Raw genomic sequence first — 16,403 nt, 5'->3', positions numbered from 1 at the left:
TGCTCTCCCACCACCCCAGTTCCGAAAGTAGGGACTTTGAAAAGGACAGAGAAAGTATAATAGAAGGGATACGCATGATGAATGTCGAGGAAGCTGAAAGGAAGAGGGTGGTGCCTCGGTGCCGGATCGATTGGGGTGCCATTTTGAAGCACACAGTAGAAAATAGAGATTATGCGCTAGCAGGAGATTTAAAGGAACTGCGAGCCTTTCCACCCCACTATGCCCTAGAGTGGAAATTTTTAACTCAGTTACGGAGGAGCCAGGTCTGCAGATGGCCACATACCGAACGGGAGACATCTGATAAGAAAGACACAGCTGCGAGCAATGGAGACCCTGAGTTCGGCCCAGGATCAGACCCCGAATCCCCTGAATGTGAGCCAGATTTACATCCTCTGCTTCCAGACTCTGACTCTTCGTCTCCCGGGTCAGTCTGCTCAGACTCACTGGCCCTGGAGACACTCAGCTGCAACAATGGTTAATCAAAGATGCAATCATTACTGGTGAATTTTCTGCAATGGGCATCTCTGCATATCCTGCGTTTACTACACAGCAGTGGGCTAAAGAGTGGGAAGCTCTTGATCTCAAAATACTTAAGGAGGCCTGATAAGCAGTGACCACGTATGGGTTAAAATCCTCTTATACTCCAGCTGTATATGTTATGTTTTTTTCTTGCAATTGACAGGGGGAGCCCATACAGTTTCTCTGTGATACTCATGTACTAGAAGTTGGTAAAAATAAGTATGTCCAGGTTTCTATCAACCTTTGGAGACCTTTGTAGATACTGCTGGCCACTTCTTCCAGCACAGGCTGGCCACCTGTGTCGGAATGAGTGTGCATTTTGGTTAGGATAAAAGGCCAAGCCTCATACGATGTGGGGGAGGCAGAGCCTCTGCGGGGATGCCCGCCAAGGTTGAGCCTGCCACCTCGCACTGCAATGATGCTTCTCGGAGCTGGTTTGCTGTTAGTCTCCACAGGGTCCTTGTGCCACGTTCTGTACGTGGAACTGTAGTGGGAGTAATGATTGTCTGGATTTTGTGCTTCAAATATTGTAGTTGTGTGGCGTGTGCTTGTGGGATCCCATACGCGCGTGTATGTGTATGCTGAGGGCAGACGGTGTTCTGTATTTTTTTGTTGTTGGGTTCATGTAAAAGCTTTTAACGGGTAGCTGTCTAACATTTCGGGCATGAAAGAGTTAATGTAAAAGTGCGGCTGCTGGCAGGTATTTATGGTTGCTGCTGAAGCAGGCAGGCAGCTGTAGCTGCTGCCGAGCAGGCCGCTGTTTGCAAAAAAAAAAAAAAAAAGGCAATGATGCTGCAAATATGCAGTTTAACCTGTCTACTTCTCAAGAACTGATAACCGGGGGGAGGGGGTATATTTGTGTCCTCCTGCCTACAGGTCCATGGCGACTGCCTGCAAAGTTTGTCAAGCCTTGCCATGAGCTGGACAGACGAAGGGAAAACCTGATGCCTCAGCTACAGGAGCTGACTGTGAATAACCCAAGCAGAATGAGATAGAGGAAGAGAAAGAACAAATAACTGCAAAACATCACCTGGGGCAACTGAAAAGTAACATCCTGAATATGTGTGCTTGTAAAGTAGCTATTATTAGAGGTTGTGATTTTTTATATGAAACCACCTGTATTTACTAGCTAGTTGCAAATAAGAAACCACACCTTGTATTGTATAGATTTGTCACTTGTAAAAGAGATGTTAAAGTATGGAAATTTGCAGTAGCTGCTAGAAAAATGCTAAGGCAAAAGCTAGAAAGATTTTAATACAATGGTAGTGTTATAAAGCAGGTGATGGAACAAATTAAGAGGGTGGGAGAATTCCACTGGTAAGAAATTTCTTTGGCTAGTCCCTCACTGCCATCAGCATCTTCAACATGCTGCTGCACCCTGTAATAGTTACTCTGCTAATGTAAATTTGTGTGCCTTGCTGAAGTAGCGACTTGTAACTGGATACAAAACAAAAGGGGGAAGATGTGGAGACAGTGTTCTCACGGGAGAATGGATAATTGGTACATAAATTCTGAATAATCCTGAAAGATACAGCAAGGCCATGAGAGGCCTGAAGAAGCTTAAGCAAGCAAGATAAGAGACTGGAATTCACCAAGTTAATGAGAACTGTGGACTGTTGGCAAGCTTTCAAGGTTGAGTTCTCACACCTGTGTTTAACCAATTATATGCTAGTCACTAAGGGTCTTCAAGGCATGTATCCAATCATAATATGCCAAATCACTGTAAGTGCTTTGGCCGGGGCCTTGGCTCAGTTAAACAAGCTAGGCTGCTGGCTTACTAAGCAGACAAAGGCTACATTGAAGGCAATTTCTGGTTTGTTGTTTGATGTTGACTCTGTAAGACATGCAACACTGCAGAACAGAGCCGCTATAGACCTTTTGTTGTTGGAACAGGGACATGGATGTGAAGAGTTTGATGGAATGTGTTGTATGAATCTTTCTGATCATTCTAATTCAATACACGCACAGCTGAAAACCCTGGCTCAGCTTACCCAACAATTGCAAGTGAGCAATGACCTAGGGATAACTAAATGGTTGTCCTCATGGGGTATTACAGGTTGACTTAAAACACTGCTATTTGAAGGATTGCGCTTATGTATCATTGTTATTTCAATCATTGTAGTTGTTAGACTTGCTTATAGTTGCGTGATGAAACAAGTGAACAGAACGACCCACAATGTTTTGCTCGCACAAAAGAAAAAGGGGAGAATTGTTGCAGAATGGCTCTAAGAGCAAGGCCATGGATCCTTAGAGGCCTTGTGCGAGCAAAGCAAGGTGTAGGCCTCACACGTGACCGGAAACCGGATGTGGGAGGAGAATGTGAAGGAAGCTGCGTAGAAGTAACCAATACTGTTGTGACTAGTAGGCGTGGTGAAACACCACACCAATATAAGCAAACTGCGCCACAAATAAAGTAGAAGCTTGCTTATCACCCATATTGGGTTGGCGTGTCTTGCTTCTCCTTGCCGCTAACAGAAACCTTTCAACCTTTAAAATTTAGTGCACTGTAGTTCTTGCACTGGTAGGATTCTTTTAAAAAAATCAACATTCGCTTTTTTTTTTTTCACTTGCCATCTCCTCGGGAGTTGTGACCACATGAGGAAGTTGTAAGTGGGCTAGATTAATCAACCTGTCCAAAGTCTCTTATCAGCTTTCCATTACATAGCTATGATTTTCCTTCATCATAAACACTAAGTTTGAATTACATTCAATGAGGCTGACAGGTGGCAAGACTTGTTATGATCTTCATACTTTTAAACAGTAATTGTAGGCTTAATTTTTAAGTTTCTTCTCAGAGTTTCTAATCTTCACCTGTGTCTTGGGTGAAGGCTAAAAAAAAGTGAAACTGCAAAATGTGGATTCCTTGTGTTAAGAAAATAAAAGCAGCATTAGTTAAATTAATTAATTCCCTCCCTTCCCCAAGCAAAACAAACAAACAAAAAACTAAATGTATAAAATAATTGCATAAGAGTTGTTTGTAATATGTGCCAATTAATATTTTGTTTGGAGTTTGACTTATTTATGACTTTTAAGATGTCTGTACTCCATGAATTTTAGGATTTGTCTAGAAGATAATTCAAAAAAACATATCTTCCATTACATTTCATTTTCCTTCATGCACTTGGTGTGTATCACAGAATCATAGAATCATTTACTTTGGAAAAGACCTTTAAGATCATCAAGTCCAGCTGTAAATCTGGGATGAGGTATAGTGATGGGTATGTGGGTAGGAAAGAGGGGCTGTGCGTCTGTGTGACTGCTGTCACATCAGCAGAACTAGAGCATACCCACAGCCCAGCCAGTGTTTGTGTGGGGACAAGTTGTCTGGAGTCCCCACAGCCTTGAAAGAAGACCACATGTGTAGCACATGGGCAGCAGCAAATAGAAATTCAGGTGAACAAGTCTGAGTCAAGTTTTATGCCCTTTATTTTGCTTCACTTGCGCCATCACTCAAGAACATGGATCATGACTCTGAGCTAATAAAAATGGTATTAACAGCACTCTAAATCTGTATGGGATGATAACTGCGTGCAATGTGTGGGTACACTGGCCATGTTGTAACTGTGGGTCTTATAAAAGTTGCAGATGGCATACCAGCCATAGTGGAGAAGAGATTAGAGGGCAAGCTGACTTGCTAAGTCAAGTATTTCAGAACAGCGTACTAGGAGCCATAGAGATGACAGGTGTTCATTTAACATTTGGTTGTTAAATAAGCATTATGCAAAAGAAATTTCAACCCAGTCCCTCAGATCAATGAAGCTGTAGAGCCATAAGTAGAAGTGAGTGTCTGGTTAAAATTATTTTAATAAAGACATGATTTTCTGGCATCATCGCACAGGGCTTAGAATAAACTTAATAGTTATTGGATTTTAATTTTTTATTTCTTTTTATTACCATAGGCCTCCACCCACAGTTAGGTTTTCCATGACAGCTAAACTATCTCTGTGCTACTCTGCAGTCTGTTTTATACATGCGTTCGCAGAACTGGTGATGCTGCTAGCTGTGGATCAGAATCTTCACCTGAATAAGCAGTATATTGTCAAAATGCAAGTGAAAGATAAGGATGGAATTATGTATTGCCTAAAATCAGCTCCTCTCAGAAGTTCCCTTCCTTCATTGCAGTGATAACATGGCAACTCATACCTCAAAACAACATAAATATCATAGGTCAAACTGCAACTTTTTTAAGCTGCAGGTAGAAATTTCTGGGGGAAAAAAACAAGGTTAATTAATTCTGTATGCTTTCTGTTATATTTGTTTTCCCCTCTGGATGCTTAATGGAAAGTGATTGCTTTGCTTGGAGTACCTCACAAAGATTGAACCGCTTTCATTGGCAAGAATTCAGAGAAACACTGAGGTCTGGGAAGGAGCCAAAGAAAGCTTATCTGTTAATAAAATTAAAATGGAACAACAACAGAAATGATGCTCAAGAGTTTTGAGAACCTGTACCAGGAGAATCCTAGTGTATGAAAGTTCTTGCAGTCTTCTTCAGATGTTTAGACTGTTTACTGTTCTCATGCTATTCATCATTGTCCATCTTAACCTGAAAAAGACACATAATGCTTGTTTCCTATACATTCCCACAAGAATTTAGACAGCTTATTATTGCTTCTCAAGCTGATAAGCATCTGGATAGTGCATGTGGATCAACCCTATCTGAGACATTAACTTACTCTCTTGGTGTTCTTTACTCTAGACAGAAATACAATCTTAGAATAAGGCAGTGTACTCAAGATGCTGTAGTTTTCTAAGTAAGTGATAAACATTGTGATTTATATCAGTCATAATCCTCGTTTGGTCCAAGTTTCACCATGTCAGTTATCAGAACAGGTACTAAAATTACAAAGGAATAAGACTACCTTCAGAACAGACTTAATGATTTAGGTCTTAAAGGTGGGACTGTGATTGCTATGAATAGGATGTATTTCCTACTAAGACTTTGTTTTTATATTAGATACAACATAAAATACATGGGAAAATACAAAATGTATAACAACAATATGGGTTTGGAACTACATGATCTTTAAGGTCCCTTCCAACTCAAACCAATCTATTGTTCTATGACTAGAAAACTGAGTTTAAAATAAGTATTTCAGGCATGTCCTTTAAAACATCTGGTTAAAGAGATTCTCCAAAGCCAGCTGGGAAAGCTCAATCATGAACCTAGTGAGCCCATGCTGAATCTGGTGTACATGAGAGACTGCATGTGTGCATTGCGCTTAGCATCTCCTGGGTGCTCCTGCAGGAGAAGGTCTTGCTTCAGTAACTGTATGATTATGACAGCAGCAGCAGTCTCTATAATTCATGTTTTTATACTGCAGACATCTTGCCAGATGCCTTTCTTCCTTCCCACTCTAGTACACTAGGAAAAGGCAACTGGCAGAGCTGTAGAAATTAGCATCAGGTAAGGTGTTGGCCTAAAAAGCAAATGGACACCCTGCCACACATGGAGATACTTCAGGAGCAGTAGCTGGACCTGCCCCTACCTGTGAGTTATTCTCCATGTTCTGGTTTACTCAAGAGACCTTGAAGAATATAATTTTGACACGAGAGAGGAAGATGGCCTTAAAACTTGCCTTGATGGAAGCATAATGTAAAGACCAACACAGAATGTTCTTAAAGGGTATCTTTGAAATAGTGCTCATTGCGTAAGTTTGATACTGTTGAACAAGCCCTTTTAACTAAAAGAGAGGCCACAAAATCAAGCATCAAATACCCTTAGGAAAAGAATTTCTTTAAAATGTTATATATCAATCCTTGTGAACTCAAACATATTCATCACTGATAAAGCTTAATTTCTCAAGCAAATATAAAACCAGAAATGTTATCACAATGTATTTTTCCTATTTGCTTGGAGAAAGAGTGAAGGGTGTTTCACACTGGCCATGAAATTGGAGAGTTGTGTGGGCTTCTTTCTTGCCTAGAGGCTTGTGCCATGAACACAATGAGGAGCTAGAACTGTATAAGCTTGTGCCTATTTAATGAGCAGAAAATTTTGATCTAATCTTTGCCCACCTGAATTTTCTCACGTCTCTTGAGATATTCTTTGACTAGAGCTTCATCCTGGTTACAAAAGCCTTTGCTAGCAGTGTGCACAGGAGAATGAAGAGTTGCTTTGTTTTGGGCCGCTGGATATCATATGAACACCAGATTTCCCCATCTACTAACTAGCAGACAGTGAATCTCTCTGCAAGACAGTTATGAAACCCAGAAAGTGTGCAACATTTTAAGCTCTTGCCTGACGTAATTACTGTATGCTTAGATAGCAGCTGAATCTAACGCAAGACAGCATCATTTTACCTGTAAGCGTGACCTAAAGTGGGGAAATTAGAACATATCATTGCCCACATAAAGCAAACCATTTTTCTGTCTATGGGTCAAAAGCCAAAGTGGTTAGAATCATAGAATCATAGAATAGTTAGGGTTGGAAAGGACCTTAAGATCATCTAGTTCCAACCCCCCTGCCATGGGCAGGGACACCTCACACTAAACCATATCACCCAATGCCTCGTCCAACCTGGTCTTGAACACTGCCAGGGATGGAGCATTCACAACCTCCCTGGGCAACCCATTCCAGTGCCTCACCACCCTAACAGGAAAGAATTTCCTTCTTATATCCAATCTAAACTTCCCCTGTTTAAGTTTTAACCCGTTACCCCTTGTCCTATCACTACAGTCTCTAACGAAGAGTCTCTCTCCAGCATCCCTATAGGTTATTCTCAAGTGTGCAGTAAACTAGGCATGCAGGTCAGCACCACAGCTAAAGCCAGGAGCTGGAGAAGTCTTTGAACCAGAGACCTGCCTTCATACCCTCAATGTAGCTGAACCTGGGAAGAAAAGTAGTTTATATTTCTCACCTTGGTGATGCTCTTGTTAAAGTTGAGGCCTCCTGTGTTCAGCTCTGGTCTCATATTGGGGAAGCAGGACAAACTCAGATGTAACAAATAGGATTCACATAGCCATATTGAGTAGGAATGCAAATGTTAATACTTCCTTTTTTTTTTGATGTAAAGGGCATCAGATCTTCCTAAGAAAATAAGGATGAAGACCCCAATTTCAACTGGTTTTGAGGTCCATGTCCATAGCACCTAATTCAGTCTGTGAAGTACTCATATCTGAGAGTATACACACTCTTCAGAATAATCCAACTAGATTTCCTCAAGCTTTCAATACAAGTATTTTTCTCTGTTAAAATAAGGCAAGCTTACAAGCAGGTTGAAGAAGGTTAAGTGCAATTGAAAAGCAGGGATAACAGAAATTTGAACAGTCAGACAACCTGAACAATTGCTATTAGAAAATAGAAACAGTAGTATTAAAATGAACCTTTAACCTTAGATTCCCTTACATTTCTGATAGTTGATAGCCCTAAGGACTGGGATTTTTTAATTTTTTTCTCCAGTTTATAGGTCTTACAGGCTCTTGTACTGTTTCTTCAGACTAAGCTGCTTTGCTCAAATGTAAAGCATCAAACAAATAACCAAACCAACCAACCAAACCCCCATATCTATGCTTATTATTTCTGAAGTTGTTGAAAACATTTTTGTGGCTAATAGCAATTCCCTGTTCAGGGTAACAGCTAACCTCAAAATAAGCAGTAACATTTTTCAAGAGCTGGTCACAGATGTTCTATCCAGCCTTTTAAGACTTGAGATGAGTACCAGACTGATTTTTGGTGTTCAACCAAGCGTGAGCACCATACAGAGTTACTGCCAGTGATGTTTATTTTAACAGCACTGAAGTTCTTCATCTATTAAAAGACATCATTGTCACAGAGTGGCTTTTAAGCTGATCAGCTGTTGTGTGATCTTTTTGCTGGCACAGCTAAGATATACTACAGATAAACTGCAACTAGGCCAGTTACTTGACTATGAATTAATTTCTTAAGAAACTGTACACAATTCATTTTCTTGTGTAAATGAGCAAATGTACCACTTCACTCTTGCATTTAGATGAAACTATACCCCTGCTAGGATAGGATTCTTTCACTAATGGCCTGTGAATGACTTTAGGATTGTTGTTAGGTATTTAAGTTATTATTCTGTGCAAGTGCTTCCTTGGTTTTGTACTCCTAAGGCTTTGTTGGAGTTCTTTTGAGCTCTCTAACTTCTTAACGATGTAAAGGTGTGTAAATTAAGTTCAAGGAAAAAAGAGTTTCTTGGGTTTTGGCTTTTTGTCTTTCAAGGAGATAGTATGTGCTGTTAAACCTGCCAAAGAGGTGCACTTCATTTCAATCCATAGGCTATTCAAAACCAAACTTTTCATGCCTAAGCCTTACTCTTGAATTTGGCATTGGAAAAGGGAAAGTACCACAAGTCCTCACCAGCTGATGTTTGTGCTCTGGCCTGTGTTGAAATGAGACGCTAAGACTATGTCAACAGGTTACAGCAGGACATCATTGCACCTGGTACAGATCTGCAATTGCAACAGAAAGATTATTGACTGAGCTTGAAGGAATTAAGCTGCTCAACCTTCCCTAATTTCTGTGAAGCAATTGTGAAGTTCCTTAGTTCATCGTGCATAAAAGATGAGGGATTTTGCACTGAGGCTAGTCTGTTCTGAAGATACTCAGTTATGTGTTTCAAACATTGAATTCTCCTCCTGATCTTCTGCCCTTCAGTAATCCATTAGATGTAGAGTTAGGGCACATTGTCAAAGGAAGTGAGGGAAGTGCTGTTCCAGTTCATCCAATACTAGCTTCATGGACATTTACCAGGCATCTTCCCTTAAGCAGTTTTGCATCAAATCATTTAATAGTGGTTTGATGTAAAATTTAACCTCCTTACTTTTACATCTTCCTCATAGTGCTTTAGACAAAAGCTTAGGTGCATGCAGTCTCTGGCAAGGTTGGTTTCAAATTCATGCCTCATCCCTGTGATATGCACTAAGTCCCAGGCTTACAACAGCTCTTTCTCCAGCTCAGTGACTGCAATGAATGACGAATTAAGAGGGTTACTCAAGAAAGAACAGTAAAGGCTAATCTCTCTCTTTAATTTTCCCTGAGGGCAGAGTACCCATGAGAGTTTACATATTTTATTCCTTTTAAGCATTTGTGATATACTACTATTACTAGCTAAAAGGCATTTTTTTTCAGCCAAGCCTCTAGATTTCCCCCAGCTCTTGACATATTTTAAAGCTGACTACCTCCAGTTCGTAAGTTCAAAGGGTAACCTTCCCAGGTTGGCACTGTTACAATGATTCTTTCTTGTGTCTTCATCTCCTTAACCAAATTATTCCCTTGACTATTTTCTAGAGATTTCTAGGAAGCTGTCATGTACTGACTCTGACATGCTACCTGTTTAATGTCCTAACCTGCTCTTAGTTGGAGCTCTTCTTCAAGCTTGCCTGCTTTTTCAAAACTTCACAAAGGAATTTCAATAGGTTTGTAGATGGGAAGGTATTTTGTCTCCTATGCAGCGTCTTCTAAAAGAGTTCCTGCAAGAACTGATGCTTACCAAGCTTTCTAGAAAGATAATGTTAGCAACAGTTCCCTCTCATTCTTGCTTCCCAGAAACTTCCCTTCTGATTATTTTTCAAACTGCAAGATCATGGTCTTTGAAGATAAGCCACCCCTGTCTGCCTTTTCTATTACTTCAGATCTTTGCTTGTTCCCCATTTTTGTGCCAAGTACTCGCCTTCAGCTGGCAGTTCAGGTATGACTTTTTCAGTTTAGACAGAGGCCTGGCCAGTCTGTCAAGGCAGATGTTTATGTTAAAGAACACATCTGAGATGCAGGCAACCAAACCCCTGTTTACTCAGGATTATCCCAGCAACCATCAGTCACTGTCTGCAAATAGCTGAGACTTCCTTGGGTAAGAACCACTTCCTGTAGTTTCTTTCCGTGCAAGCTCCCTCCTGCTGCATTTCTAATTAATGAATCTGAAACTGCTTTGTTAGAATCATAGAATTGTTTCGGTTGGAAAAGACCCTTAAGATCATCAAGTCCAACTGTAAAAGAAATTGTAGGTTGTTTTTCCTTGCAAAGGAAAAGATTAAATTGAACCCAGAGCTTCCACTCTTCTGTTGAATGTTTCAGTCCATTGAGATAGCACCAAGTTATTTGGGAAGGCACCGGTCTTCCTTCCACCTATATACGTGCTGAAGTCAATGTACTCCACATCCCACCTGTTTATGTGGAATTCCCTGAACAGCTCTATCTGACCCTACTCCAACTCTGCAGGTGGTTGACAGATCATAGGACAAGGGGAATGGCTTTAAACTGAAAGAGGGGAGATTTAGATTAGACATTAGGAAGAAATTCTTCATTATGAGGGTGGTGAGACACTGGCAAAGGTTGCCCAAAGAAGCTGTGGCTGCCTCTTCCCTGGCAGTGTTCAAGGCCAGGCTGGATGGGGCTTGGAGTGACCTGGTCTAGTGAAGGGTGTCCCTGCCTGTGGCAGGGGGTTGGAACTGGATGATCTTTAAGGTCCCTTCCAACCCAAACCATTCTATGATTATATGATTTTATGGTCTTGTTTTCTGGGCAGTTTTGACTTTTATGGTCCACACTGGTCTTACAGCCCTACACCATGGTGTCACATTAAGGGTACATGGATGTGTGCTCTAAGGACGCTAGCTAGAATGAGGTGAAAATGTGAAGGCTCTTGGGACCACCTAATCTAAATCTGTAACTACAAGTGCCCAGATGTCAGACAGACATACACACAGGAAACTCTCATGTGGAAATAGCAGGCACCTGTAGCTTTTAAGCTTGTCAGGAAAGGAACTAGAGGCTGGAGAACTGCAATTGTGGGTGTAGCACCTAATCCCTTTGTGTATGGAGTTCTGCTGACAGCTCTGATACTGATTCAGTCATCAGTGGGCATCTTACCCAACCTCTCTGGGGCTGACATTTTTTCAGGGCTAATAAACTGAAGACAGTAATTAGATAAACACAACCTTGTAAAATTAATTAAAGCTTGTGCATACTGTTAGTGTAATAAGAGGTTATGAAAGTGTCACATCTTGCTGATTCTCCTGTTGGGTTGAAAAGATCTAAGGGTGTATCTTCTATAGCCAAGTGAGAAAATCAGTATTTGTGGCAAAGGTAGATATTTGTGGCTGAGTAGGTATGCTGCATGCCTCCCTCTTTTTTCCAATGCTTGTAAGGCAAATTATGTAATTAGCTTAACATGCCGGTTTCATAGCTCCGTTTCTGTGTACAGCATTCTCCCTGACCATTTTAAACACAGAGGTAAAATTCTGCTTTAAGCTGGAGAGAAGGAGGTGTAATAACCTTGGAGGACACCCGGGGGACCACGTGCCCTGCCCCTTCGTCTTGGGTTTAGAAAGCTCTCGGTCCGTTCCCCCTCCCCTCCCCCCTTTCGCCTCGCGGGCGCGGGCAGTGGCTGCAGCCCAGCCTTGCTCCGCAGCCCCCGGCTCTCCACGGCAGGCAGCTGGAGGAGGCCGAGGGCAGGGGCTCGGGGAGAGGGGCTGAGGATCCCCCGCACGCCCCCAGGAGCCCGAAGGCGGCCGCGCCGGTGGAGGAGCCCCGGCACCCCGGTAAGGAAGGGAGCCCGACGGGAGGGAGGGAGGGAGGGAGAGGGAGCCTTTTCTCGCTCGCTCCTCTGCCTTCCTGCGAGAGCTGCTGCGGCGGCGTGCGCGGGTACCCTGCGGCAAGGGTAACGGAGGCAGACTGCGCAGGGAGCGGGCAGCGAAACGTGGCTTTGCCTCGCTGGGCGATGCCGGCAGCGGCGGAGACTGGGGGAGAAGGGGCGGTCTGAGGCGGGGTGGGGGGACGACACACGGGTCCGACTGCTGCCGGCGGCAGGGGAAGAGGCCCCCCCCTCGGTGTGCCTGGCGTGCTAGCGGCACCCGTTGCAGACACGCCGCTTGCCGTGTAGCCAGGTCCCGGCCGCACGGCAGCGGAGCGGGGCTAGGCAGGGCGGAGGAGAAGAGCCGGTCCGCATCCCCGGGCAGGCAGCCGCCTTCCTCCCCCGGTGCGAGAGGCAGCAGAGGGGAAGGCAGAGCAGAGGCGCTGCTCCTCCCTCCCCCGGCCGGATATATAGTACCAGACCCACTGGAGGAGGAGGAGAGAGGCTTGTAATATTTTTCTTCCTTTCTTTTTTATTTATTTTTCCCTCCTCTCTTTCTTTGCTGGGAGTTGCTTGTGTGCTAGGGAAGGTGGGGGCAGCGGTTTGGAGACAGGAATTGCTCGGAAAAACGGTAACTGAAGGTAACAACCCGCCGGGGGACATAGGGGGAAGCGAAATAAGGGGGGAGAGAGGATGAAGAGGAGGAGGAGGTGCCGCTGTGGAGGATGATGCCCAGCAGGGGAGGAATTAGGGGAGCAGGCGGCGGGGCTGGGCCGGCTACAGCCGCTGCGGCGGTGGCGGGAGGTTCCGCCGGGGCCGCGCCGAGCCGGGTCGTGCCGGGCAGGTACCGCTGCCCCGGGGGCAAGCCGAGGCAGCGGGGATCCGTCCATGGAACGGGACCGGGCCGGACCCCCCGGCGCTGGGCGGTGCCCTGGGAGCAGCGCCCCAGCCCAGCTGGCGCTTCTCTGTCTGCCTGGGAGAGTTGTAGCCGCGGTGCACCCCTGTGAATGAGGAGAGAATGTGGGGAGGGGCTCCCGATCCCTTTCACCGCAGGGCTTGCTCCGTGTAAGGGCAATCTTCAGCGCGATGCTGGAAAACAGAACTAAAAATCCGGTACATTTTTAGGGGAGGCTTGCCTTTTTGTTTCTCCAGCTGTTAGGCCCATACATCTTTATTTTCGTTTAAAAAGTGTAGTATTAGACAGCAGTAGAGTTATAATGATAAGAGGAGGGCTCCTTATTCCGAGCCTTGGTGCTGTTTTCTGTCACTTGATTGGGAATTCACTGGATATCCTTGCTGCCCACGTGGGACCACAAAGATTTAACCCAAAATTTGTTACAGGATCCTCTGAGGATATCCTTGGTTTTCTAGAAACTAGAATCACGTGACCCTATCTTGTCTTTCACAGTCCTTTACAGTAATGCTGTTACTCAGACCAATTTGCTTTTACATGTTTGCCTAGGAGCCTTTTAAGGACATAACTAGAGAGATAAATAACTAATGACAGACCATTATCTCGCAGTAGGGCAGCTAAACTAAATGGGAGGCCCTTTACCCACAGATATTGCACGATAAATTCAGTCAAAAGACTAGTTTTGCGTCTTCGTTTAGACTGAGATTTTGCTATCGGTGAAGGTCATTATTAGGCTAGAAAAAATGTGCTCCAAAATCCATACCTGCTCTGATCCTGGCTCAGTTGAATTTGTGTTAAAATAAGTGTAATTCTGAAGTGATAGGTGATCCTAAAATGTGTAATACAATGCATGGCATTTCAGAGGCTTTCAATGCCATGGCCAGTACATTGTTTTGACACATTACTTTGGAGTGTACTTCATATGCTGGCATTCTGGGAATGTTTATCCCCACTTGGTAAGAAGCTGGTGGCAGTTCAGAGATCTACTGCTGGAGTTTGTTTTCTTTTGCACCTACTGTATCAAAAGCATCATCATTTCCTGCTTACCTGTAATGTTCTTGAATAGGAAAGTGAAAGGTCTGTTCATTACTGTGTAATGTACTCGTCTTTGAAGTAAGCACATAGTTTAGAAGATCACACTCATGGTTGCCCTAGAGAAGTCATAAAGTCCCTGTTTATAGCATAGTGGTTTAAGCTCCAGATCTGCTGTGTTCTCTCCCTCTGATAAACTGTAGTTTTGTAGAAACAAATTTTTGAAACACTTGAGTGTTTGTCTAAGTGAAATCACCATAAATTTCAATACATGAGTGATAAGAATAGAAAATTGGGGTGGGGTGGGGTGGAAGAGATACACTCACTCAAAGGTATCTGAATTAAACATGAAGCAATAGCAGATTTAGGCCAACCTTTTACTATACTTAGAGGATGTTTGAAGATGCATCTGATACTGTAACAAAGGTGCAAATTCCTCAATTCTGACAATTTGGGTTTCAATTCTAATCCCTATTAAGTCTTGTTGAAATTAGTGGTGGGAAAATGTAGTTGTATAACATCTTGAAGACCATGTAAGAAAAGCCTGATTATGTAAAACCCATAGCATGTCCGCTGAGCAAAAAAAGGATCTGGAGACAGACTGCGAGAAAAGTGGTAGGACATAGCCTGTTAAGAGAAGCACAGAGTTCAAGGATCTGTTATGGAGCCAGCTTTGATAAACTTGTGCTTTCCCGAAATTCAGTTCAGATCTGACAGACCTGGATCTCAGGGGTTGGATGTAAGGGTGGGGGTGCTGACAGGGAGACATGGTGATTACAGGGTAGAAGGATTGTGGCATAGAATATAGGTAATATGACCAAAGGCACAGAGGCTGCCATTTGGTCTGCATGGTACAGTAGAGCAACATGAATGAGTGCCCAGAAATCTCTCATATACAGATGACTTCAATTCCTGAGGCAGAGCAGAGATCCTTTTTCCAAGGGGGAAGTCAGCAGCATTAGACTGTCAGTCTAAGAAACACTTTTCAATTTTTTTCCCTTACATTCCAGCTCGGAAGCTCCTAATTCTGATCAATTTGCCATTCGCCCCCCCCCCCCCCCCCCCCCCAGTGGCGAGTAGTTTTGATCTATACAAGGAGCAGATCATGTAAATGAGGGCATAGGGAAGGAGAAAAAGAATACATGTTTTGAAATGGGAAAGGGGGAGAGACCCCCTTTTGTGTGTGATAACCACACATTTGAGTGGCTTGTAGAAGCTGCAGGGCAGTGGATAGTAACTCAGTGGGGTTGGGAAAACTGATCAGATATTGGTTGGTTTTGCTGTGTTCGCAGGAAAATGTTGGGGAGAATTGCTGCACAGGATAATGTAGGCATTGCTCTGTAACTGCATGATTATCCCATTATTACTATCAGAAATAGAGCATTCTTATTCGTAAGGGTCATGCCTCCACAAAGGAGGCTTAAGAAATGGAAGTTTGAATATTTAAATGCTGTCCATTGAGATTAACATTATCTAAGTTATTAGCAGTAAGTCATGGAAACAGTGAGGCATCTCCAGACGTACCTAGAAATAAGTATCTCTAGCACATTAACTTCCCTGGCTCAAAAAACTGTAACACAAAGGCAGTCCTTGACCAGGAGCTGTTCACCTGTACAAATGTGAAGCTGTCTTGGAGTTAACTGAAACTTGCAGCTTTTGCAAGGCAGAGGGTGTGGTTGAACAGTCATTTTAATTTGCCATAAATGTGCGTTCCTGCCAGAGGGTCAGCCTGCCAGCCTCACCTCTGGCTACACATTCCGATCTCTCACTTGCATTGGTACTATCACACGTGGTACCAGCAAATCTGCTCCTGTTGTTGCTGTTGGCCTGGTTTTCAGTTGGATGAGTTCCTGGGTCTGACTCAATGTATAACTAAAATGCACTGAGGAGTCAGCAGAGACGTGCACTTGGGGGAAGAGCAAACCGATCCTCGTCACGCTCAGTAAGAGTCCCATTTGGACCAAATTAAAATGATGATGGACCTGCAGCCTAATGAGCTCACTCAGTGCTAACACTTCTGCATGGCTTCCAGGTTTAGTTTGGCTTGTAGCTGGCCTGTTTGGACAGTGAAGAGAGGTACATGTCTGTCTCCAGCCACCTGTGCAGACATACTCTTTAAGGGCCTGATGAACTGAGAAAAAGGCAACTTGAAGGACAAACAGTTGTTTTAAATACCTGTGTTCTTGGAGAAGGTGAGACCTTACCCTGGCATGCTAAAAACTTACCTCTCTCTGCTCAGGATGTAGAGCTCTGAATTTAGGTTTGGGGTAAGTTCTGCCACAAATTTAATACCCTCATCACCACTCCCGTTGCTTCTAAGCCTGCCTATCCTGTATTTAAATTGCTGCCTACATCAGCTACAGTCTCTTTTTTTTGCTCTGTGTGTGCACATGGCCTGTGCTGATAAA

General features: G+C 43.5%; 1 protein-coding gene across 2 annotated transcripts in view; it reads left to right on the top strand.

The window, feature by feature from the left end:
* The first annotated feature begins 11,778 nt into the window (after positions 1-11,778).
* FAR2 (fatty acyl-CoA reductase 2) overlaps positions 11,779-16,403 on the top strand; it is a 134,868-nt gene continuing 130,243 nt past the window's right edge. The window contains exon 1 of one of the 2 annotated variants that reach the window (XM_062615563.1): positions 11,779-12,018. The gene's annotated coding sequence lies outside the window, so the exon portion shown is untranslated. Of the gene's footprint in view, positions 12,019-12,614; positions 12,692-16,403 lie in introns of those variants that run through there. The other variant, XM_062615562.1, reaches the window with a different exon arrangement.

Source organism: Pezoporus occidentalis, unplaced genomic scaffold (assembly GCF_034315485.1).
Source record: "Pezoporus occidentalis ecotype Australia unplaced genomic scaffold, CSIRO_AGI_Poc_V1 ctg182, whole genome shotgun sequence".
Taxonomy (NCBI): Eukaryota; Metazoa; Chordata; class Aves; order Psittaciformes; family Psittacidae; genus Pezoporus; species Pezoporus occidentalis.
Note: the sequence above shows the minus strand (reverse complement) of the source record. Positions and strands in the feature narration are given on the sequence as shown.